Here is a 24,438-nt window from a genome sequence, read left to right as displayed (position 1 = left end):
GTCAAAAAATCTGCGGGAATTTTTGTCCACCTTTGAAAATCCAAGCCGATTTGCTGCAACTTGGATGTTTGTTTTGAATACCAGTTCGTTTTGTCGCCTGATCAGAATCAAACCTTTTTTATTGGCTCTAAAACTGCTTCAAAGGACGCGCACGTGGAATTAAAAGCTTTTGTGCCAAATTAAACAAACAAAATTCATATCAAAAACATGACTAAAATTTAATAACTTTGAAAAAATATATTAAAAAAAAATTTAAAATGATATCGGAAGCACTATGCAAAATGCAAAATATGGGATGCTGTTTAGCTTAACAAACATTGCAAATAACTTGATCCAAGAAATTAAACTTATATTTCTTGTTTTCTTTTTTTCAGCATTTGTCTTTTTATGGCCGTTCATTTTTGTTCTTTTTTTCCCTTCCATCTAATCTATTACCACGGCTAATCCCAATAAAGCCATTATTTATACTAATAAATGTTTCTTCCCCGTCTAAATAGCCCGGGAAGAATTACAAAGGGGATTGGTTTTCCATTCGAATTACTTATTTTGATCTTCCTTTCCCGCGCTCGCTACTTTTTTTCCAACCCAGTTCAAACAACAGAAAAACAAGCGGCATCAGTTAGTGGCGAAACCAATAACCCATCAAATTAAAGGTGCTCTTTTTAAATTTAAGTCATGCTAAAATTGTAGGCCTAGTGAGCAGTGTCGGCTAGTTGGTATGCTTTTTAGATGTATTCAGGGCCGAAGATTGGGATGTAATCCTATATATCCCTCCTTCAGCTATCCCCACCAAGACGACGCTTAAATTACATAAAATTACAAACACAAAACATCCCTTATTTATAACAGAGGTTCTCTTTTCTCTTTTTTCCAACTGTCCCGTTCCCAGTCCCCTACTTGGTAAGGTTTAACGGGCAGCTAAACTTGAAAATTTCAATTTGGAATTAGTTTGAAATTTTCTTTCTCCAATCGGTTTCTGATCGGATAATTTTTTGTCCAGTTTTAGAAATCGCACTTAATCAAAGCTTAGATTTTATTAAATTTACGTCAATCCACTGTGTTTGATCCAATGATTCGGTAATCTTTAATTAGTCAAACTGTAAAACCGGCTGTCACAAAATAAAACAATTCATCATCACTTTTTTCTCCATTTTTATTGATCATCAAACACCACTCAAAGCATAACATTCTTCCAAAGTGCAGCAAGAACACGCTTTGTATCAAAGTATTGACTCCGTGTTTGATATGACCGATTGATTATTAATTAATTGCTATCTTTTATTTTTTGAATCCGAAAGATAAATTCAAGTAAGTATTATTCCTTATATTTCTTAATATTTTTAAAATAGATTTCTGGAATTTTAACCAGAAAAGCAATAGCTAAACTTTGCCTTCTTGGATTTGAAAAACTCTCCCCAAACAATTTACGAAATGAAACAACACCTTATCACTAATTTCGTTTTTTGTTAAGCACTACAAAACAAACTTTTAGGAGTATTAGGCTAAAATAAGTATTAGAGCGGTTCATCTTGGGAATTTATGAAGCCCACATAAGCAATCAAATAGCAGTTCAATCTTGGCTTTCCTTATCAAGGATTTTTGAGTACGAAACAAGAAAAATTATATAAAATTTTTACATACTGTTGAAATATAATTAGGAATTGCCATTTATCCTCATATAAAAGCCCTATCCCAACCTACAAGTAGATCACCGAACACAATCTATCCCAAAATTTCAGACATTTTAAAACAAAAGAAAAAAATGAAAAAATTTCAATTTTAAAAAGAACTTAAAAACAATTTACATATTGAAAAAAACATCCCAAACGCTATTTCAAGAAAAAATTGATTCCAATTTAGCATGAAGTAAAGTAATGATTAAAGCAAATAGCATACCTCTACCCGCTATCAATCAATTTTCGAGCTGGGCTAAACTGCCACTCAAGCTTTGTTATGCGCGGCTAATTATCCCAACTTAGACATTGGCAATTTTCAAACTCTCATAATTTTGGAAAAAAAATTATTACAGGTGGAATAATTTTTTTAAAAGTTTGAGCTCAGGACATCAATAGATTTCAGTTGATGTATAAAAAACCGTCCAACATGGCTTTTTTAAAGCCAAAATTTGTCAGGAGAAAAAAAATCTCCCGAGCACAATGCTATGAAAGTCAGAACAACAAAGTCTCCGGTATCAAGTCAAGGGAGCGGATTTAGGAGCAACGGTGATTTATATGATTTATCCTATTTTTATCAATTTTTTTTGCCAACCCAATCTATAAATCGTTGAAAGAGCATTTGTCAAGAGTTTATACCCGGATTGGCCTGGCTGTGCAAATCGGTACAAATCATTTTTATTTCAATTATAAGCTAATCAGTTTTGTTTCAGGTAAACCTAAGACCTGTAACTTCACTTTATTGTGCGGTTGATCAGCCACTCATACCATTCCTCTTCTCTACCTCGGCTAAGTCTGAAAAAAAATTGTAGCGAAGATCTCACAGATTTTTTGCAGACTTCAGAGAAGCGTATAGAACAAACAAAAGCTATTTTTTGACAATAAAAAGGTGAATTTCTGAAGGTTTGATTTTACGATGAAAAATTGATGATATAACCCCTGCTCATCGATGATACAATTTTGAATAATTCTGATACAATCTACTATTCCTTTAAGTCGATAACAACTCAAAAAAATTTTGATATTATATTTCTTAAAGCAAGCGCCAAATCCCGATATATCTTTATAAACGATTTTGCTTACAAAACTAAAACAAAAAAAAATCAAATTTTGACATTCTAATTTCAGCATTTGCTGTTTATCCTTATATAAATGCCCAATCTTATCCTAAAAACAGTTCAACGACCAAACTTTCAAGGATTTTATTAGGTTCTGATTTTCACCAGCTAAGCTTTGACTTCTTGGATTTTAAAACATAATCTGTAAATTGAAACACCACTTTATCCCTAAACTCTTTTTTAATTAATTTTAATACGTACAACAAAACAAAAAAGTTTAAGAGTATTAGGCTAGAAATACTATTAAAGTGGTTGATCTTGGGAAAAATGGAATATATAAAGCCGGTATAAGCAACCATACAGCATTTCATATTTCGTTTTTTCTTAATTTAAGATTTTACTTTACGAAACTAAAAAAGAAACCTTAAAAGCTTGCGAAATTTTGACCAGCCCTATTTTCTTTATCAGATTTTGGGCATCTCAAACTATAAATTGTTGAAAAAGTTTTTTGTAACACGTTCATACCTGAATAAGCCTGGCTGTGTAAATCAGTACAAATCAATTATGATTAAGTTATAAACGAATCAATTAAGTTTCAGATAAACTCAAAGTCCGTAATTGCACTTTACAAGTATCAATCTAGCTCTGATCAGAAATAAAACTAAAGATATCAATAGCAGAACTAATTCAGTACTGAACTATTGCTCAAGTGTATCCTCAACAAAAGCTGGTTCTAACTAACAAAATCAACAAGCCATGTTTAGGTTTTCTCTACGCCACCTCGTTTAAGTCTGCAGAACAGCGCGTGGAGAAGATCTCAGAGATTTTTGCAGATTTCAGAAAAACGTTTAAAAAATTAAAAGCTATTTTTTGACTGTAAAAAGCTGAATTACTGAAAGTTTGATTTCCCGAGTTGAACAAAATTTGCTATGTTAAAATGTTTCTGAAAAAAAAACTTACAACTAAGGCTCTAAAAATAATTCTCGGGTTACCTGTCTATGGGAGTCCATTCCTGGAGCCAGGCTTGGACAGGGGAAAATCCAAGTGAAAATCTTGCCGAGATTGCCCTGGACTTTCTGGAGCAGTCTAAGAATCCAGGCCTGTTTTTTCGGTGTCTTGTTTTGTTAGTTGAGTTTTCAAACTCGCAAATATTTAAAAGCAAAAATTAATGAAAATTAACGACAAAAAAATTAACGAAAATATTCGTAAGAACTTCTGATTTCCTAGAAGGGTACCTAGCAGATTGCCCTGGACCCTTTAAGTTCCTGGCAGTAAGTCCAAGTTTTTCTCCCTGACTTTTTAGTTCGGATGCAAAATGGTTTTTTTATAGGGCAGTAAGATTGTGACTTTTCTGACAAGAAAATTGTATGTAAAATAGGAAATAATCTTAAAAATTTATTTCAACTTTTTTTGCATGTTTGTTACCAAAAAATTTTCATAACTAGTTTAAAAGCTCTGCACTGTCGCAGAGTACAATGTCAGAAACTGGTAGTCCAAACGGCTTGTTTCGCCATGCATCGAGTTTACTGAAAATAGCCACTAACTTTATACAGTAAGTTGATTTGCGGATAGCTGAAATTTTGTGGATATTTTCTTGAACCCCACATTAAACACATCTGATGACATGATTGGTCAAAATTGGTTTTTATTGTCTCGAAAATAGTTTTCAACCGCTAATTACGTATAACTAGGAGATTCAACGAAAAAAAAAATCAAACTTTTTTTTGGATTTTTTTTTGTTCAAAATGCATACATTATAACCACTATCTAAAAATTTTTACATGCACTAAATTGATAAAAAAACGAAAATTGTTTAAAAATTTAAATTTATTCTTCATATAAAATGTTTCTAGTATTTTTTTTAGTTTTGGGAAGAAATTGTTATTTAAGAACTTTGTTTTATAAGAAAGTTGTAAGATAGCGGAAATTTTCTACAAATGTTTTAAGAAGCTCTGAGAAAAGAGGATTTTTTGTAGGATGGCCAACCCGGGCTTCCTCTGAAAATTTGATGATATAACTTCTGCTCATCAATGATACAATTCTGAAAAACTTGAGTAAGTTTGAACTTTAAGGAACACAGATTGTTCAAGTCTGATCTATAATAGAGCTCTGCATTTCTAAACTCTGCAATGTTAATGCTGAAGTAGAACTGATTTGCTCTGTTACGTCAATTCGACTAGTCATTTTCAGGATGTACTACGCGCCAAAACTCAATTTTTGTACAAAACCTTGCAAAAACTGTCTAGAATTTGCGTCTAAAATCAAATTCGTCTTCATAAATTTTCCCACTCGCCATATGCAACATCATATAGTACGTGATATGATTTGCGTCAATCATGAAGTCATTGAGGTTATCCAGCTTATTTTTGTTCAGTTTTAAAAGGCTTTGAGCTCAAAAAAACTAGTCTGTTTATTAAGTAGACAAATTGGCAAGTTTCAATCACTTGTCACATTATCTTACCTTACCGCCTCTGTCATTATTTTTAGAAGCAAAGAATTGCCAAGTTTTCTCCATTGTTTTTATATTCAAACATCAATAAACAGTCCTTTCACCATCGAAAAAAAAATTGAGTTGAAGCGTTTAGATTTTTGATTTTTGCTGTTACTTATGAGAATATTTCAAGTGCAAGTCACTTGGCCAAAAAATTGAAATAATCACATGAGTTATCAACGAGTTATCAAAAGTTTTAGCAGCATTTCTTCCTGAATGACAAAAAAGTAAGTTTCGCCGCGTTTTTTTTTTACATTTGTAAGACATAATAAAATTCATCGACCATTGATTATGCTGTTCGTTTCATAGAATCTATCAAGTTTTTTTCTCAACTTCTGCCGTTGGTATCAACCAGCTATTACACGGTCTTGTCTTTGTTAAGTTTATTTCTATGTTAAGTTACGGGAAAAGTGTTCTTTGATGTAATAACATTGAACAACTATGTCTTCAAAATGAAAAAAAAAAAGAATTTTAGATTCTGACAGTTGCTTGGAAGTTGTTGTTCAGACATTGTTTTGTTGTAAGCTCAATGTTTAAGAGCCTCAAGTTTTTAATTTGGGCAATTAAGATCCGCGATTTACTTCGAAGAGTGGAATATTCCTGTGAATCTGGCACAACCGTGAACAATTGTTTTTATCTTCATAAAATTTCCCTCTTAAAATTCTCTTTTCCTAAGGATTGAAATCAATCACGGTTTTACGCATCCTATTTTTTGATAATCAAATATGGTCTGGAAATGTCTTCAAAGCTTAATTCGAATTAGAGTTGTGTTTTGCAGGTTGTAGCCGTGTTTTGCAAATTGAGTATCTCAAAATTTGCAGTTTTCAATAAAAATTGGCACAGAGGCGTGAAGAAGCTCTAATTACTTTACCGTTATCTTGAAAACCATTGAACTTCATAAACTTGAAAAAGTTGCTCGGAGTGCTAAATTGTTATCAGGTAGTTTTATAAGCAAAAGTGAAAACGTTATTCCACCCTCCCTTTTGGAACCTGATCTAAACTACATTTTATGATTGGATAATTTAGATATTTTACCAATGTAAAGTATTTAATATTAACCAATCATGATCCATCTAACTAACAACCCACTTATTTGTAAGTGCTGAAGTTACTTGTAATTTCAGCACCAGAGAGATTTGAATTTAACTTAGAAATTAGTTGGACTCTCCCGAGCACTTCAACAGCCGCAATAGACCAGTATACCCTAGATCTATTGAGCCTAGCAGAGACTAGTTAAACAACCTGAGACTAGATAGTATAAGAGTAAGATTAGGATCGGTATTAGACTAAGAAGTTGCACGAATCTATCCGGCCGAAAATAAGATAGCGTGACGAGCAGACGGTGTACCCTATCCGAAATTACTCTATGAGTTAACCAACTCGGTCCTAACTCACTTTATTTGATTTAAACATCGAGAAATTATGTTTTTTTTAGTTACTTCTGCTCATGATCTTAGAAAAACTTTCCGGATTCGGATTGAGGCCTGAATCTTTGTTTTTGAAGTACTGAAAGCCCCTATTCAAAAAAAATTCTCGGGAGAAGAGCCACCTATTCGCCATACAGCCTTTTACTAACCGAAATTTTTATTATGTCATGTATTATGTCATGTATTTCATGGTGCGTGTTATCGATGCAGTCGTTTAGCTAACAACATAGATGTCGTAAATAAATCATCATCCAACGGGTGTCGAAATTCGGACGCTTTTTAGAAAATCAAGGTTTGGGGGAGGGAGGGGGGAGTCTTCTTTTTCTTTAGCCGCCACATACTGTTAAATTACCACTCTTTTGAGAAGACTGCTAAAATTGACTGGCTGTAATTACGACCAGACATGCATTTTAAATTACGACCAGATTTTTTTAAAATCATTTTCTTGAAAATGAAATTCAAGTAGAATAAAAAAATAATGATTAACTGGGTGATTCATGAGAAGAAACTGAAACTTAAGTGCGTCAATGGTGTGTTAATTTACACCAAGAGTCGGTGATCGACGTCAAAAAGTCCTCTCGATTGATTTACGAGCAGAAACACCACACATAGTTTTTTACCTCACATTTTTAGCCATCGACTCATCATCATTCGGCCAGTCCAAATTCATGACAAACTTTCTCAAACTAAATGCTTTTAAACGTCTTGCTGATTTGAATTACAACAGTGTGGTTTAATACCGACAGTTCATAGCTTTATAAAATCAATTGAGCTGTAAGTGAACAAATTTGCTTATTAAATACGTGTAGTCAAACCGATTTAAAAAAAAACTAACACGCTTAAATAATCATCTGGTATCATATTGTTATGGTATCATCACACACTCAATGAATTTTTATTAGCTGGTTAGTTGGTGTTCATTACTTCACGACTTGAAAACATTCCAGAACCTGAAAAGTTACTTCAAGACAAATAACACCGATGTAATACTTGACTTAAATTTCGACTTAACAAGTCGTCGAATTTAAAATTTTGAAACGATCGAAAAGAGAAAAAAATTTCGATTCAGTCGAAACAGCGGGTCGAAGATCAAATTCATAACATGAGTCGAAAAGGTCAAAAATTTGAAATTTTCGAAAACAACTGCCTATGGAAATTGAAAAATTGAGGGTTCTTTGCAGGGTATAGTTTGTAACAAAGAAAAACTAATTAAAATTAAATAAATTCAATCATTTTAAAACAATTATTTTTAACTTTTTAACTTTACTTCTGTTTACTTGCCAAACGCCAAGCTTTCACTCGTTGAAAATCTGAAAACTAAAATTTATACGACACCGAGAAACTGTCTATAAGGAATTAAAAGCCAAGATTGAAAGGGTTTTAATAAAAATAAAGAACTGATATTTTTTTATTGTTTGTAATTTTCATAGCATTCTTATCATCCCTCATTTTGACAATATGTAAATGTATAAAGAAAGCAATCCTCACATTTGCCCTAGCAACAATCCTTCTAATTCTTTTTTTGGAAGAATATTATAATAAACACAAAATTTCTCACTAAAGTAATAATTCAAAAAACTATCAAAAATTGCTACCCAAAAGTCACAAAGTCAGTCTTCACCGACATCATCCCAAGATAACCAAACACCACCTTCAATTACTCAAAATCCTCAAACATCTACACGAATTTCTTTTCAAGACAATCCATACACTTTTGAAGAACGACATGCTCGTTTATCAGAACCACTAGAACCAGTTCAACGACAAGCACCTTTAAGCGAACCAACATATAACCTATACCCAACACTACCACAAGAACTAAGCAGAATAAGAAATCCTAGTCAAAACCAAAATACAGTCGAAATAAATAGACAAATTATACATCCTCGACGAAACAGAAATTTTCAAACTCCACGAGTTCATTTTGATATACCTCAATCCCCATCACAAAACACTCCAGAAAACCCCATTGGTATATTACCAGAAACCCCTACGCTTCTTTCACAACGTAGCACCTCAAGCCTACCATCAGATTACTTAGGTTCAACACCAACATCTGAGCAAATACGTGAAAATCCTTTCAACCCCACAAACCAAACATCACGATTTCCATATTGGACTACACATTCATTTACACAAGGTGAACCAAATTTAGACAATGACCCCATAGATATTTCTACGGATACAACAACATCCTCATCACTACCAGAAACATTATCACTACCATCAACACCATCAATAAGCCAGATTTCACCACCACCTTTTAACTTAAATTTTCCAAATAATCTCGACGCCAGATATCGAGAACAATCATCAATAAATATTCCTTTAAGACTAGATTGGAATACATTTACAGCACCTCCACCATTATTTGGACAACATCAAGAAAGTAACCGCCTTCATAACTGGGCACTTAATAGATTACAATATCGCCAAGATATTCACAACGATATCCGTGATCACAATATTCAAATACTCCAACAAAACAGTTTACAATTAAAGTTTGAAATCACAGTTAAGTTAAATAATATTACCCAACATCCCTACCCATTAAATCCACCTAACATAACAGCTCAATCACTACCACCACCGTTTATAACTACTGAAGTAATATACAAATACGACAGATATACCAAAAACACAATTGGCTACATTACATTTTATAATCCATACTCAGGATTATCATACACATGTATATTCTAAAATTATTAATTTTTCTCCAACTCCTTTTTCTAGTAATCTCAAATCAAAACATAAACCCTTCTCCTCGTACAGGACCACAAGATTTATTAGTAACACATTACGATTGTGAAGAAAATGAACAAAAAACACTACATAAATATGCAATAAATCAAGTATCACAATGTGAAACAGAACCACAAGCTATAGAAACCACAGATGTAATAGCAACACTCTATTCAAAAGCCCGAGCAACAACAGTTACAGGTTATAAATTCACAGCAACATTTTCCGAAAAGAAAGTACATTGTTCACAAGTCTCGAACGGAAACAAAAACCGACTTGACCATGAATCATTCTATCAAAGTAATATAGAACGTCTTTTACATCTCAATCCCGACGATTGTAAAAATGAATTACTTAGACTAAACATCACACAAAATAAAAACTCCCAAAGAAAGTTAGTTAATTTTCAAGTTTTTCCAGACTCTGTACATCAATCACAACTTGAAAGACACCAAGGACATATAAAACTAGACGAAAAATACCCGTATAACGGCGCACACGGACGATTAACCTATGACCTACACGATAAACATTGGATACCACACATTGGTATAAATGACCCATCAAACTGCAAAGCAGACACAAAAAATAAAGGATACCAAGAAATAATGTTTTTCGATTGGAAAATACAACTCGAAAAAATACAACTAACACGAGATTTATCAGATAATACAATGATCTATCAAGGAATCCGATTACCTTGTAAAAATGATCAAGGTTATTGCGACCCTACAACGAGAACACAAGCAACAATTGTTTGGTTCCCCGAAGATACATGTACAACATTTCAAGTAGCAAAAATACACGCTCGTATGATAAAATTTCACGAAAAATATTTTATACAATCAATTCCATATGAACAAGTCCATCCATCACGAAAACTAAGTTCTAATTTTAGAAACATAGACAATATAGAAAATAAATTGACACGTTTTCAAATATATCAAGAAACAGAACTTGCATGTAAATACAGAAACCCACTTCACAAAACACAATACTCCGAGATATTAGTTGAATACGAAAAAGGATTCGACATGACCACTGGAAAAGTAAAAATCGACCCATATGCCACAGGTCATCCTCTAAACGAAGGAACATCCTATATACCAGTTAATTTTGAAAAAAGCAACGGACAACCTGGTGGACATCTAAAACCCCATGACACCAGAAGCACACGCTTACAAGAATTATCACTAATGAATACTACATATTTCGGTAATATCCACTATGATATTCATTTAGATATGAAACTAGATTATACAATTAGCCGAATTTTTCAAGAAATGTCACTCTCCGAATTAGAAACACTACACCAACTATGCGAATTAGAACGAACACAAATATTACAATCACTTGCACTAGCAGTATTAAAAATACCCTATGCAGGATACTTATTATCTGGAAATAGATCAAATTTTTTAGACTATGAAGGAAACATCTTATGGTTTTATACTTGTACTAAAAAAATATCACCACTATACGTTTTTGAAGATAAACGATGTTATAAAAGAATCCCTATCTTTTATAAGAATAAAGTACATTTCGTGGATACACTTTCACGAAGAACCTATTTCTGGGATACCGCAGTCCCATGTGGATCAGAAAACAGCCACAATGTAGTACAACTAAACCCTGATGAAAATAAATATTATCTTCTCACTCCATATCCCACATTAATGCAATCACTCAAAAAATTTTCACCAGAAAGCATTCGCGCTATTGCTCGAAACCCAAATATAGACTTGCAATCAATAGGAATCTATTCAAAATCAGATATTCAACATCACATTAGAACACAACAATTCCAAGAATTATTAACACAAATGGACACTATACAAAGACAATCAATAGACCAAAATTTACGCAAACTTGCAGAAACCGCAGGATTTGCCGATATCTACACGCAAGACTATAGCGGATATTTTAAAGACATTAAAGATTATATATATCTAAACGGTGAAAAATACCGTCCCCAAGATATATCACCAATTAACATTTTTAGCTTTGTTACACTCAAAAATGAGATCCTCGATTTTCTAGGATGGCCCTACTACATCTTAGAAAAATTGACTATTTTATACGCAATGTTTAACTTTATTGGATTTCTTTTCTCACTTTTAAAAGGAATCTACAACACATGTGCTTTACACACACAAGTCAATCGACAAGCAAGTGTAGCACGCATACTCTTTGCAGGATTTTTTGGAATCTTTTCTACATCTATAAACAAAATTCTTTTAGACGCACAAATAAAGGAATATAACACAAAAATAGCAACACGACAAAATACATACGACGAAGAACATAAAAATGTAGACATAACGCCAACGGCACCACAATTACCACCCCTACCAAATAACCATCCACTATCCCTAGTCCCACGAAATTTTCGAAATTTAGCCATCACACATAATCCAAATTTTCGACTCACCACATCACAAAGTCCCATTCAACATATAATGACACACCAGTCACAAGATGATAATACTTATGAACAAATTATTGAACAACCCCATACCACCGCTTTTCAGTCTCAAAATAATCATTTTTTTAGCCCACGATGAGCCGCCAACTTGGATCACTACACCGATCAAATTCCCACCCAACCAATCTTACCTCTCCAATCCCAATAATACCACTTTTTGCTTTTCCGCCACCCGATTTTCCATCTAGTAATGTAACATCAGGCATGAATTCCGACACTAATTCACACATCTCAGTTTTATATTCCATCTCACAACTCAATAACCCGAATATTGAAACCCCCGATGAATTTGCCGACTCAGAACCATCCCCATCCAATAATTTTCATAACTCTTCAAATTTTTCTCAACCCCCTTTTCAACCCATATTATCCAATAACCCTGACCCAATCACTCCCACACCCTCTTATGCTTCCCAAGTTACCCCAACCTACTCCTCATACCATTCTGACCAATCATCTCATTCTCCAGACACCCCCCGAATCTCCCCAGAGCTAGATAATTTTATTACCCTTCAACAACAACCCTACCACCTTAATACCCCAACCATAAACCAAATCTCCTCCACAATAAATTCATCCAACCCCCCTACCCCTACACCCTCTTCAAATTATACTGAATCATTAGCACCATCATCCACATCAACTGAATCTTCACTCAACACTAATAGAGCTTACCGCACTTTTAAAAGAAAGTTCCCCAACCATCCTTTCCCAGCAAAACCAGGAACAGCCCGTGAATACATCAACCACCCCAAGCATACTAACACAAAAGAATTTTTAGCCATCACCTTACCCTCATTCCCACAATACACCTTAAACACCCCCCACGACACTAACGAAACACGCAACTTTGTAGATGAATACGTTTTAATGCCCACTCTCTCTTGGACCTCATATTATCATTTTACTAACCCTCTTTGCTTACCTTTATCTAACACTCACATCGATATAGAGCGAAATACGGACATGCTATATCGACTCACTACACCACTAACCGCTAGACAATTTACTTACGTTGGATATAAAAAATCACTAAAAACACACACTGCACCTAGAGCTAACGAATATACACTCGAATACTATGATCACAACATCATCAGAGCTAACCAAGATCAATTCTTAGACGACGATCGCTTCGCTAATCCACAAATTACCGAGAAATTTTTCATCAAGACACCATATATATTTACACTAAACATCTTCGACCGAAAGTTTGATCACATTATTTCAGAAGCACTAACAGACACACAAGCATACGAAAGTTTTAAAGAACGCTTCCAAATATTTTCACTAACCTTTCATTTCCTTGCACCACACGAAAGAGATTTACACTGCTCACACGATATTATGTTGCGCACTAAACAAACCCACACATATAGTTATTATCGCTTCATCCAAAATCACTTTGACCTACACACATCCTCTAGACAACCACACCATCGTTTTCAATTCATTAATTCCAAATACACTTCACCATTTTTCCTAAATTTCACATATTGTATTAAAGACACTAACCTCCATGGTATTCTTCGTAATTATGATCCCATAACCCAAATGTACATCTTCTGTCCCATCACCAAGACCTTCAACGCCGAAGAATCCCGACCCTTCTTTATCCCGCACGAGTTTGTACAACCTATAGAAATCCCAATTTTAGAATTCATCCACAACACTAAATTCAATCACAAATTATATAATCTAATCCAAAACACACCTTATGAGTTTGCAGTTGGCACTGAAGAACTAACCACTATTAAGGCACTTCAATTGCTTTGGCCACTGCTTCAGACTAAAAATATCATCCGCATCTTAGCTAAACTACTAACAACTTCAGAACTAATTCACGACATCTTCCCCCACGGTTTTTTCCCCGACGACTAACAGGTAAGTATGAATTAAATGAATATTACTAACTAATTAAAATATTAAAAAACTCACCATACTTTATTCATGTTTTCTTTAGATTTTTAGCCTTCATCCGACGATCACCTACAAAAACCACAAAAGACAAATAAAAATCGCAAATTTCATCAAACAGATTTCAAAAATTCTATTAATCTCTTACACTTATAGATTTATAAATTTAATACCAATGCAATAAATTCATTTCTAAAATTTTCCCCACAAGCAGTAAATCTAATTATGATGAAAATTTGTAACTTAAAATTCCCCCATAACTAGCAGTAAATTTCCAAATTCTATGCAGTAAATTAATAAAATGCAAATGCAGTACTAACCTTTTGATATTCTCATTTATTCGCACAGAAATTCTATCCACACTCGCACAGCTCGCCCACGAAGAATTGTTTAAAATAATGAATTTCAGTTTCAAGTTTTCACACTCAACAACTCTAACATATAATAACATGTTTCAAACTTTCCTTTAACCCGGTTGGAAAGGAATCATATACTAAACAAAACTAACCAACGCAGCTTATTAAATACCACAAATCATAGAATAACAGCATGACTAAGAAAAGGAAACCAACGGTACCCAAACCGGATTAACCCAGTTTAAAACTGGATAATTTATTCTTTTGAAGACTATTATAAAGTCTAAGAAAGAAATAATAAAACACAAAAAAGTCGAAAGACAAACCCATACCACGAACAATTTGCTTTTTGGAAAAAGGACATAACCAACAAGACATAAGAAAAACCACAACAAACCCAACATAAAACGTTGTCACATAACAGGACCCCTCACAAAAACCGCATGAAATCATACTCCCACTCCTGGCCTAACCCACCAGGAAGGACGTCCTGAGCATGCTCTATAGCCGGCCTAACCCACCGTGCTACATCCACGCTTTGTGACCACACCTCTATTTTTAATAAGAGCTACTCAAGTGTGAGTAACTCTTCAAAATAACCGAACTAAAACAAAAAGCTTTTGTGAAAACAACTAACTAAAATCATAATTAAAAAATATTAAACTAATAAATGTTTTATAAAATGTAAATTACATTATGCAATACATAGATCAGAATACAACACCAAGGACGAACATCTAAAGACAAAACGACCCCACTACACTCGAGAGAGAATGACCAACCACAATCGATATGCCACTCACAATCACAACTCAAAGGATTTAGAGTACGACTTGACTTCGCAGAAAAGGACTTCATTGAACTAGACCAATGACCACCTCGATGTTCAAGTATACGTACAGATCCGAGTAACCAGGCATCCCCTCCACGCACAATCTCCACGCCATTCCCAAACTAGATCAGACACAAAAGAAGTTCTCCACGCAGAACAGAAAAACCTGACATAGCCAACCATTCTGAAATCAGATTTGAGTTTGTTGCGAAGACTTAGTCGTTGTCACTAGAAGACACAACGTCTTATGTCTCTAACTCCATCTTCCTGGAACTTCTTTAACAAAAAGGAAACAGAAGAAGTAAGATGTTCGCCAAACACCAACGTCCATCATCCATCCTTCGAATTGCAGAAGAACTATTCTAAAAAACTCTGTAAAACCCGGATGGGTGGAACCTGATCTAAACTACATTTTATGATTGGATAATTTAGATATTTTACCAATGTAAAGTATTTAATATTAACCAATCATGATCCATCTAACTAACAACCCACTTATTTGTAAGTGCTGAAGTTACTTGTAATTTCAGCACCAGAGAGATTTGAATTTAACTTAGAAATTAGTTGGACTCTCCCGAGCACTTCAACAGCCGCAATAGACCAGTATACCCTAGATCTATTGAGCCTAGCAGAGACTAGTTAAACAACCTGAGACTAGATAGTATAAGAGTAAGATTAGGATCGGTATTAGACTAAGAAGTTGCACGAATCTATCCGGCCGAAAATAAGATAGCGTGACGAGCAGACGGTGTACCCTATCCGAAATTACTCTATGAGTTAACCAACTCGGTCCTAACTCACTTTATTTGATTTAAACATCGAGAAATTCTGTTTTTTTTAGTTACTTCTGCTCATGATCTTAGAAAAACTTTCCGGATTCGGATTGAGGCCTGAATCTTTGTTTTTGAAGTACTGAAAGCCCCTATTCAAAAAAAATTCTCGGGAGAAGAGCCACCTATTCGCCATACAGCCTTTTACTAACCGAAATTTTTATTATGTCATGTATTATGTCATGTATTTCATGGTGCGTGTTATCGATGCAGTCGTTTAGCTAACAACATAGATGTCGTAAATAAATCATCATCCAACGGGTGTCGAAATTCGGACGCTTTTTAGAAAATCAAGGTTTGGGGGAGGGAGGGGGGAGTCTTCTTTTTCTTTAGCCGCCACATACTGTTAAATTACCACTCTTTTGAGAAGACTGCTAAAATTGACTGGCTGTAATTACGACCAGACATGCATTTTAAATTACGACCAGATTTTTTTAAAATCATTTTCTTGAAAATGAAATTCAAGTAGAATAAAAAAATAATGATTAACTGGGTGATTCATGAGAAGAAACTGAAACTTAAGTGCGTCAATGGTGTGTTAATTTACACCAAGAGTCGGTGATCGACGTCAAAAAGTCCTCTCGATTGATTTACGAGCAGAAACACCACACATAGTTTTTTACCTCACATTTTTAGCCATCGACTCATCATCATTCGGCCAGTCCAAATTCATGACAAACTTTCTCAAACTAAATGCTTTTAAACGTCTTGCTGATTTGAATTACAACAGTGTGGTTTAATACCGACAGTTCATAGCTTTATAAAATCAATTGAGCTGTAAGTGAACAAATTTGCTTATTAAATACGTGTAGTCAAACCGATTTAAAAAAAAACTAACACGCTTAAATAATCATCTGGTATCATATTGTTATGGTATCATCACACACTCAATGAATTTTTATTAGCTGGTTAGTTGGTGTTCATTACTTCACGACTTGAAAACATTCCAGAACCTGAAAAGTTACTTCAAGACAAATAACACCGATGTAATACTTGACTTAAATTTCGACTTAACAAGTCGTCGAATTTAAAATTTTGAAACGATCGAAAAGAGAAAAAAATTTCGATTCAGTCGAAACAGCGGGTCGAAGATCAAATTCATAACATGAGTCGAAAAGGTCAAAAATTTGAAATTTTCGAAAACAACTGCCTATGGAAATTGAAAAATTGAGGGTTCTTTGCAGGGTATAGTTTGTAACAAAGAAAAACTAATTAAAATTAAATAAATTCAATCATTTTAAAACAATTATTTTTAACTTTTTAACTTTACTTCTGTTTACTTGCCAAACGCCAAGCTTTCACTCGTTGAAAATCTGAAAACTAAAATTTATACGACACCGAGAAACTGTCTATAAGGAATTAAAAGCCAAGATTGAAAGGGTTTCAATATAAGTAGCGAACTTCATATCATGTCATTCTGCATCAAAAAAACTACACACGAGGTCACAGTTATTTTTTTTTACTTCGTGGTTTTTTTAGTTAAGGATGGTTGATTACTGGGAATATTGCAAGGATGGTGGTTTACATTTTAAAATATTGCAATTGCTTTAAGGCAGCGTGTTTTGGAATGAGCCCAATTATTCCGCCCATCTTGAACCCCAGTTGTTATCGAGGATCACAGCTTCATTATACATCTTAAAATATAATAGGCATTGATTTTAAAAAAAAGTTTGTCACGCCTTAAAAATTTTCGTATTATAAAACTGAAATCCTATTGAAAAACTCAAACCGGATTTTCTGGACACTGAGAAAAATTTTTTTCGAATGATAAATAAAAGTTCTTCAATATGACACCTTATTTTATCCACTCCCAATATTATTTTTTTTACTTATCTTTGTCTTGAAAGAAATGTAAAGAAGCTTTAAAATAACTAATACACACTCAAAGACATATTTACTCCCTTGAAATCAACTCAGCATGAAGGTTTTATATTTCTTTTGATCACAAAAAAATCAAGTAGTGAGTGTTGAGCTTTTCAATGATTCATCGCCCTATTTTATGGTTTCAATGTAGAGGAAACGGACAGTAAAAAGCAGGAAATCCATTTCTTGTTCACCTAAATTTTCTTCAAAAATATAAAGGATTATTTTAATTTCAAAATCATCGTATCCTTTTTCTTGTTGAACAATTAAATCAAATCACAACTAACTTAAATCAAACCACTGGATGCTCCTACTGCCTTTGAAAATCTTTTGAAATAGTTTGGCTTCAAAATGTTGAAACTTTAAAAAAACTTAAAAAAATAGCATTTGACAACTAGTAGTCTATCAAAAAGACCAATTTCTTTGCCTCTATTCTATTTGGATTTTTCGCGCCTAAGCATTGTTAGCACGAAAAAAATAAGCGTTAAATATGGCCAGACCGACGTTTTTCAAACCCACATACTTTACGAAAATTTATGAAAAGGCGGATTTTTTGTTAATTTCAAATTTCAATATAGTAATTTCAATCTTATATAGTAACCCCTTTTAACGTCAGTGTTAATCTGAGTGTCAAATGACCGCAACGGATATTGAATGGGCGGGAGTTTGAAGGTTGAAAGAGAGACGAGTGGTTGGATTAATTTTTGTAACTTTTTAGGGCTCAGTTAGTATGCGGTCTTTCACTTTTTCATCGAACCAAATGCGTCCATCAAGGGATTGGTTAAAAATGTGGTAACTTTTTTTAATTCACGATTCGATCATTGGTTAATTTTTTTTATAAAAGCGCCAACTTGCTAGGCTAGGAGAAAACATAGGTGTTTAATTTGAATTGAAAATTGATAGGTTGAAAAAGCTGCAGAGAGGAACAAGAGCTTCTATTTTCCGGAATCATATTGAAAGAGAACTATAAAAAATACTTTTCAGTTGTTATATTTAAGAATACTTCCTTTATCTTACAATAGACTCAGAAATAACATCAGAACTGAAGTTATAAATTTTTATTTAAATTACTATTCTGCGTAAATTGAAATTTTTCCCAGCCCTAATTGCGTTCTTTGTTCATTTTTTCATTGAATAATAAAATAAAGGTGCTTTTTTATAGTAGTAGCCTATTCGAATCCATTTTTTTTGAAATTCCTTCCATTAAAAATTTTCACGTTTGCAGAAACCAACATCGAGGCCGCCATTTTTTATAGAGTACCTGAAAGTAAGTAAAATTTTCAACCGATTTCCTTGATGAGAGAACAACATTTCTTAATAAAATCTTGCCCCAAAATTTTTCTTATCATGCTAGGTTAAGATAACCCATTTATATGCTAGTAATTCTGGATTTCATAGTTCAAAGGCATTGAGTTCTTGTGGGCAAATTTTCTCCTTCACATCTCGTTGTAAGTATTGATTTTACGCCGTAATTTTCCTACTACAACGGTAAGTGACCTGAAATTACCTGCTGTTTTAGTAATACCTGATAATATAAAATACACACTCGGCTGCGGATTACATAAAAATCTGGCTTAATGGGCTGTCTTAAGGTTTCAAGGAAAATTAAATTGTTCCCAACAAAAAAGACACAAAAGCAAATCTTTAGATTATCTATCTGAATTATTCATTAGTTGAAATTTTAGAAAAAAATTCAATTGAAATACGTCACAGGCACAAAAAGTCATTAGGTTTAAATGTTCATATACTTTTTGTATAACTGATTTATGTCAGAGGCAGGATATTAAATTGAAAATTTAGTTATTAACTTGTAATTGTCTTCTCTTTTCAATGTTAATAATCATTTGTATATAAAAATTTGAAAAATAAATTGCCAACGAACTTTCCCAGTTACAAAAATTTAGGTTGCAGGTATGATGGATATTTAGGAACATAACGAACATTTAAGCCAATTTGAAACCGCACCATGACAACTGGTTAATGACCTGTATTTTTCCCTGTCAAGCATTAGATGCAAATTTGTTCTAAGTCTTTTCAAATATTTAGAAGAGAATAAAAGCAGTTGCTTTTATTATTTGCAGCAAATATATCAAATTTTCCTCCTTAAAAAAATCGAACAACTTTGAACTTGGGTATGCCATTTTTTTGAAAAATTATTTCACGCGGATGAGTAAATTTTAAATTGGAAACTATTCAGTCGTAATTTAAATTGAAAACAATTTACAAAAATGTTGTGAGCGCCCGGTTTGACCTCCATACACGAAAAAATCCTATCATTCTTTCCATTAATCAAAAAAATTTATCATACAGTCCCATGCACCGATGGAAATTGTACGATACGCATTTTGTACATTTAAGAGTTTTTTTTCTATTTTAAGTCACTTTCATGTTCAGACAAACGTTTTCTGATTTGAGACCCGTATTTTGTTGAGTAAAAAAATTTCTAGGGATACATGAAAAATTACAGAAAATAGTCCATTACCCGGTTCGAGTTCGTGGTACATTATTGAGACCTGAATAGTCGTAATCAATTTCTGTTTAGGGCCAGAAAACCATATTCCCAACACAAGTTAAAGTCCAAAACAGAGTCTGAACATATTCCCAAATTGAATCTGATTGTACGCGCAAAGTTTGCAAAAAATTGAAAAGACCTCCCATAAAGAATGAAAGAAAAAAAAAAATTGCTAGGGATTATAAATTTCATTTAAAAAATGTACGGTACCTGTTCAATTTTTGATACTTGCTCAAATTTTCCGGTACTTGCTCAGATTTGTATTTCTTGCTTTCGAAACACTGAAAAATTACTACACTGAAATACATGTTGCGTGCTGTCAGCCAATTTTTACTAAAAAAATGCGTTTGCGATGAAAGTTAAGGTTAGGAAGTTGTTTCAAATGCTTTAATGCAAACTGAATTAGGATGTCTGAAAAATTTCAGAAGATAATTTGCTACTTGTTTCTTGCTCATCTTTGTTCTAATTTTAAACTTCACCTTGTTGCAACCAAACTCGGTGGAGTCTAATTTAGACGCAGAATGGCCTTGATGAAGTCCAATTCTAGACACAAAAAACCTTGAGTCGCGAAAAAAGACTTCGTTCAATAGAATAAATCAGTCTGGAATGCAGGGAATAAAAGAAGCTGACTCTGCCTGGACAGGCCTGAGAGCATTTGATAGACCCTCTGCGAACCGCAGAAGCCACAACTATAATTTTATGTTGTTTCTATAAAAAGTAATTTATATACAGTTTGGCCTTGCTCTTACTATGGGTTAGCAAATGAGTATCGAACCAGCTTGCGAATTTATTAGCAATTTAGCAAAATATTATCAAACCGAGGTTACTGCATTGGTGCTTACAGAATTTGGCCAGTTTTATAATAGTTTCAAAACTTTCTCGGAAATATCTCAAAGAAGTTCATCTTTTGAGTTTAATCTGAGACCTTTTGGAGTTGTCTTGAAGCGTTGAAATGGTTTTTATTTTTTAAATAAAATTGTTGTCAAGTAATTAAAAAATGTTTTATTTACAGATTTTTTTTTTCAATTTTGCTATTTTTGTATTTTTTTGCCCACGTGTATAATAAATGGAGTGTTTTAATGTATTATTTGTGTCATTCAAAAATTACATTAGAAATACCAGCGCGTTTTTTCTTCGAAATCCGGCTCATTGATTATTCCAAGTTGAATTCAAGCAAATTCATTGATCGAAAATATTCTTATTAAAAGATGAAATTCATTATTTTTCCCTTCGCTTTGTGTGTTTTTGCGACATTTACAAAACGTTAAAAAAGGGATAATTTATAATTATTTAAACAAAACGTATTTACAAAACGTTACAAAAGGGATAATTTATAATTATTTAAAAAAAACCTAAGATTAATTCAGTCAAAATAAAGAGCAGTTAGAGTTTTCAACGCACTGTTTTAACGCTAGTCGTTTTGTTATTTTGAAAATGTTTTTTTTAATCTCCGAATAAAAGCAAATATTGGTATTGGTAGGCGATCGATCGATGTTTAATTTATTTGTTGTCCATTTTCAATTAGTGTTCTGTGGGAAAAAATGCTTTTGATTATGGAAAATCTATTAAAAAACGGCCGCAGAAATTAAATTTTCAACTTGAATGTTGAACAATTTTGAACATCAAAAAAACCTTTTAAAAATTACCAACTACTGCAGGCCAATGCCTAGAATGTTTTGACGGTCCTTGATGTTGTAACATGATTTTTCGGAAGCAGCAGAAAAAGTTGATCAGTCTAGTTGATACTTGTGTCTGTCTAGGAAGAAATTAGTTTCAGGCCGCATTACCAATTATTGTTAGAAAAATTCAATCATTGAATTTAATATAAATATCAAACAGCCCCAGGATTATACTTTTGATTTTTTTCTCAAAAATTGGAGCAAAAACATGTATTGGAAAAATCAGATGCTTGAAATAAAACTTTCTTTTAAAAATTTTGTTTTAGAACCGATTTGAATTTGAGGTTATAAGAACTGGGTTGTTAATCATAATAAAAGAAAAAGGATTGTTGAATTGTTGTAGCACTCAAATTGTCAAGGTTATACAAAGCATTAAACAAAAATTGATTCCATTTTAAAATTTGCTCAAAATTCATTCATACGAAGCCTCCTAATTTTTTTTCTTACATAGTTATGGTAAATTAAACAAGAAACATTGCACCAAAAAACACGCTGTTCAAAAACCCAGATTATTGTCTTATAAAATAAACAGGATTCTTCGAGTCAGCTGATACAGTGACTGCTATTTATTGTCAATAAAAAAATTTACTTCTTATTTTGCCTCTGGTAGGGCCGTAATGAGATCGAAATGCTAGCCTCATCGCTATTTGTATTGACTTAGGACGTTATATTTCGCGCCCTAATTATCCCAAATTGGCAACACCAAGCCCCGGCTTTCTGAGAAAAAAACTGTTCGCACCTGAAACATTTCTGTATTTTTGAGCTTCAAGTATTAACATTTTCAAATGATTTAAAAATTTTTTGTCAAAAAGTTTTAGCTCAAAATTCATAAGTTGTTTGGAGAAAAAAATCAACCGAGCAGAAAAAGTTTTTTTTTCAAAAGTTTTTTTTTCCAAGTTAAAAGCTATTTGTTCTTAATGAAAAGTCAGTTATAAATATTTGGTCTTTTTCAAAAGGATGACCACGCTGACTTTTTTGTGCAACCTTTGAAAACACACATTTTTGTTTTTGGAAATCAGTATGTCAACGTGATTTTTTGCCTCGAGGTAGATTTCATTTGGAAACTGGTAGATTTCATTTGGAAAAATTAAATGAGGCTCGAACTCAATTTGAGTTTAAGACCTAAAAAACTTCTAACTTGTCCTTGGATATGAGATTGAGAAGGTGCACATTCGGACTGAGAAGGTGCACAACACTTTTAATTAGTTGTTATTTTATCTACATTTTTTTTCTGAGACCTTGTCGGAATCGTACTGCATAAAAAGTTGATAATTTGAATCAATTTTTTTCTTCCGGCTTTCGATGAAAATTAGGAATATATATGCTCGGGCTGTTTTTTTATTCAGATCAATTTACAAAACTTTGATCCCTCGGTGGATCGATCTCTTGATCCGCATAGGACCAGCCGAGTGTGAACATCATTATAGTAGCCTGCCAAGCGTATATTGAAAACGTCTTCTGTTTTTATCGCGCACCACAACAATTTTCGAAATTGAATTGAATAATCTTTTTAATAACTTCACAAATGACTCAAACTTCAACTCAAACTTCGACTCAAAGTTCAACTCGAAACTCTCACACAAAAAGTCGTAGTTTTGCTCACATTTACTTTACCAAAAACTATCCGGGACCAACTAAAGGGCATTTGGAACAGTCAAGGCTTCGCGCTGATACGAGCAGTCTTATATTCAGAAGAAAGTAGCTGATTATTTGTGCTCGGACTGGTCTTTTTTTCTTCAGACAAATTTCGATTTAAAGGGCCAACATTCTTTTATTACGCTAAAGATAATCTTTGTAATTTTCGTTTGAACTCATTCGACTAATGAAAAATTTAGGACGACAACTTGTGAAACAAGACAACCTGCGGACATAGGCAACTCGTGGTAATTAATGCAGATAGGCAAATTCCCCACACTTTGCTCAGTCGAGAAACTTGAACTACAGAATCTAACAAGATTAAATCAATATGTCGGAAAAAATCAAAATGAGGTGAGTTCTTTCAAACAAGCTGTGCAAAATGAAGACGGTCAAACATAATTTGCATTTTGAGCAATCAAAAAAAGATGATAAAATGCAGTGAAATTGGTCAAACCTTTTTCAAAATGAGTCCTGCATAATTCAGAAGAATTTTTTTGTTTAAGGAAGCTAAAAATTACCCAACACTTTAAAAAATTTATAAACAAGTTTAAAAAAAGAAACGAAGATCAAAACGACATTTTTATTTTTGATTTCTTAACCAAATAAATTACCTGTATTTTAATCCTCCCTGTAGTTTAACAAAAATTTTTTATAGCTTGGCGACAATTGATCAAAAGCGACCATTCGTGCATTTGTAGAAAGCGACTATTCGCCGCACCCGACGATTTGTAGCAGGCGACTATCAATAGCGGTGAAAACTCAGGTCAAACATCTTAAGAAAAAAGTGATATTGAAAAACAAAAAATTTCAAAACAAACAAGAACAAGAGATCTTTAATTAGCTTGACAAAATTTTTTAATGTTCCCAACTAATCTGATTGGGTTGTTCTCAAAATTTGCCTATTTTGCGGCATTTTTACCGCTATTTGATTT

General features: G+C 33.3%; 2 protein-coding genes across 8 annotated transcripts in view; both read left to right on the top strand.

Moving 5' to 3' along the window:
* The first annotated feature begins 342 nt into the window (after nt 1-342).
* The window catches only part of LOC134848891 (olfactory receptor 7A42-like), a 49,252-nt gene continuing 25,156 nt past the window's right edge, over nt 343-24,438 (top strand). For 2 of the 7 annotated variants that reach the window (XM_063866427.1, XM_063866419.1), the window contains exon 1: nt 712-1,308. The gene's annotated coding sequence lies outside the window, so the exon portion shown is untranslated. Of the gene's footprint in view, nt 654-711; nt 1,309-18,434; nt 18,945-18,975; nt 19,166-19,383; nt 19,408-24,438 lie in introns of those variants that run through there. The other 5 variants (XM_063866424.1, XM_063866421.1, XM_063866422.1 and 2 more) reach the window with 5 other exon arrangements.
* The window catches only part of LOC134848893 (transmembrane protein 216-like), a 354,893-nt gene continuing 344,767 nt past the window's right edge, over nt 14,313-24,438 (top strand). Inside the window, exon 1 of the mRNA XM_063866428.1 lies at nt 14,313-14,323. The gene's annotated coding sequence lies outside the window, so the exon portion shown is untranslated. The remainder of the gene's footprint in view (nt 14,324-24,438) is intronic.

Source organism: Symsagittifera roscoffensis, chromosome 6 (genome assembly GCF_963678635.1).
Source record: "Symsagittifera roscoffensis chromosome 6, txSymRosc1.1, whole genome shotgun sequence".
NCBI classification, from domain to species: domain Eukaryota; kingdom Metazoa; phylum Xenacoelomorpha; order Acoela; family Convolutidae; genus Symsagittifera; species Symsagittifera roscoffensis.
Note: the sequence above shows the minus strand (reverse complement) of the source record. Positions and strands in the feature narration are given on the sequence as shown.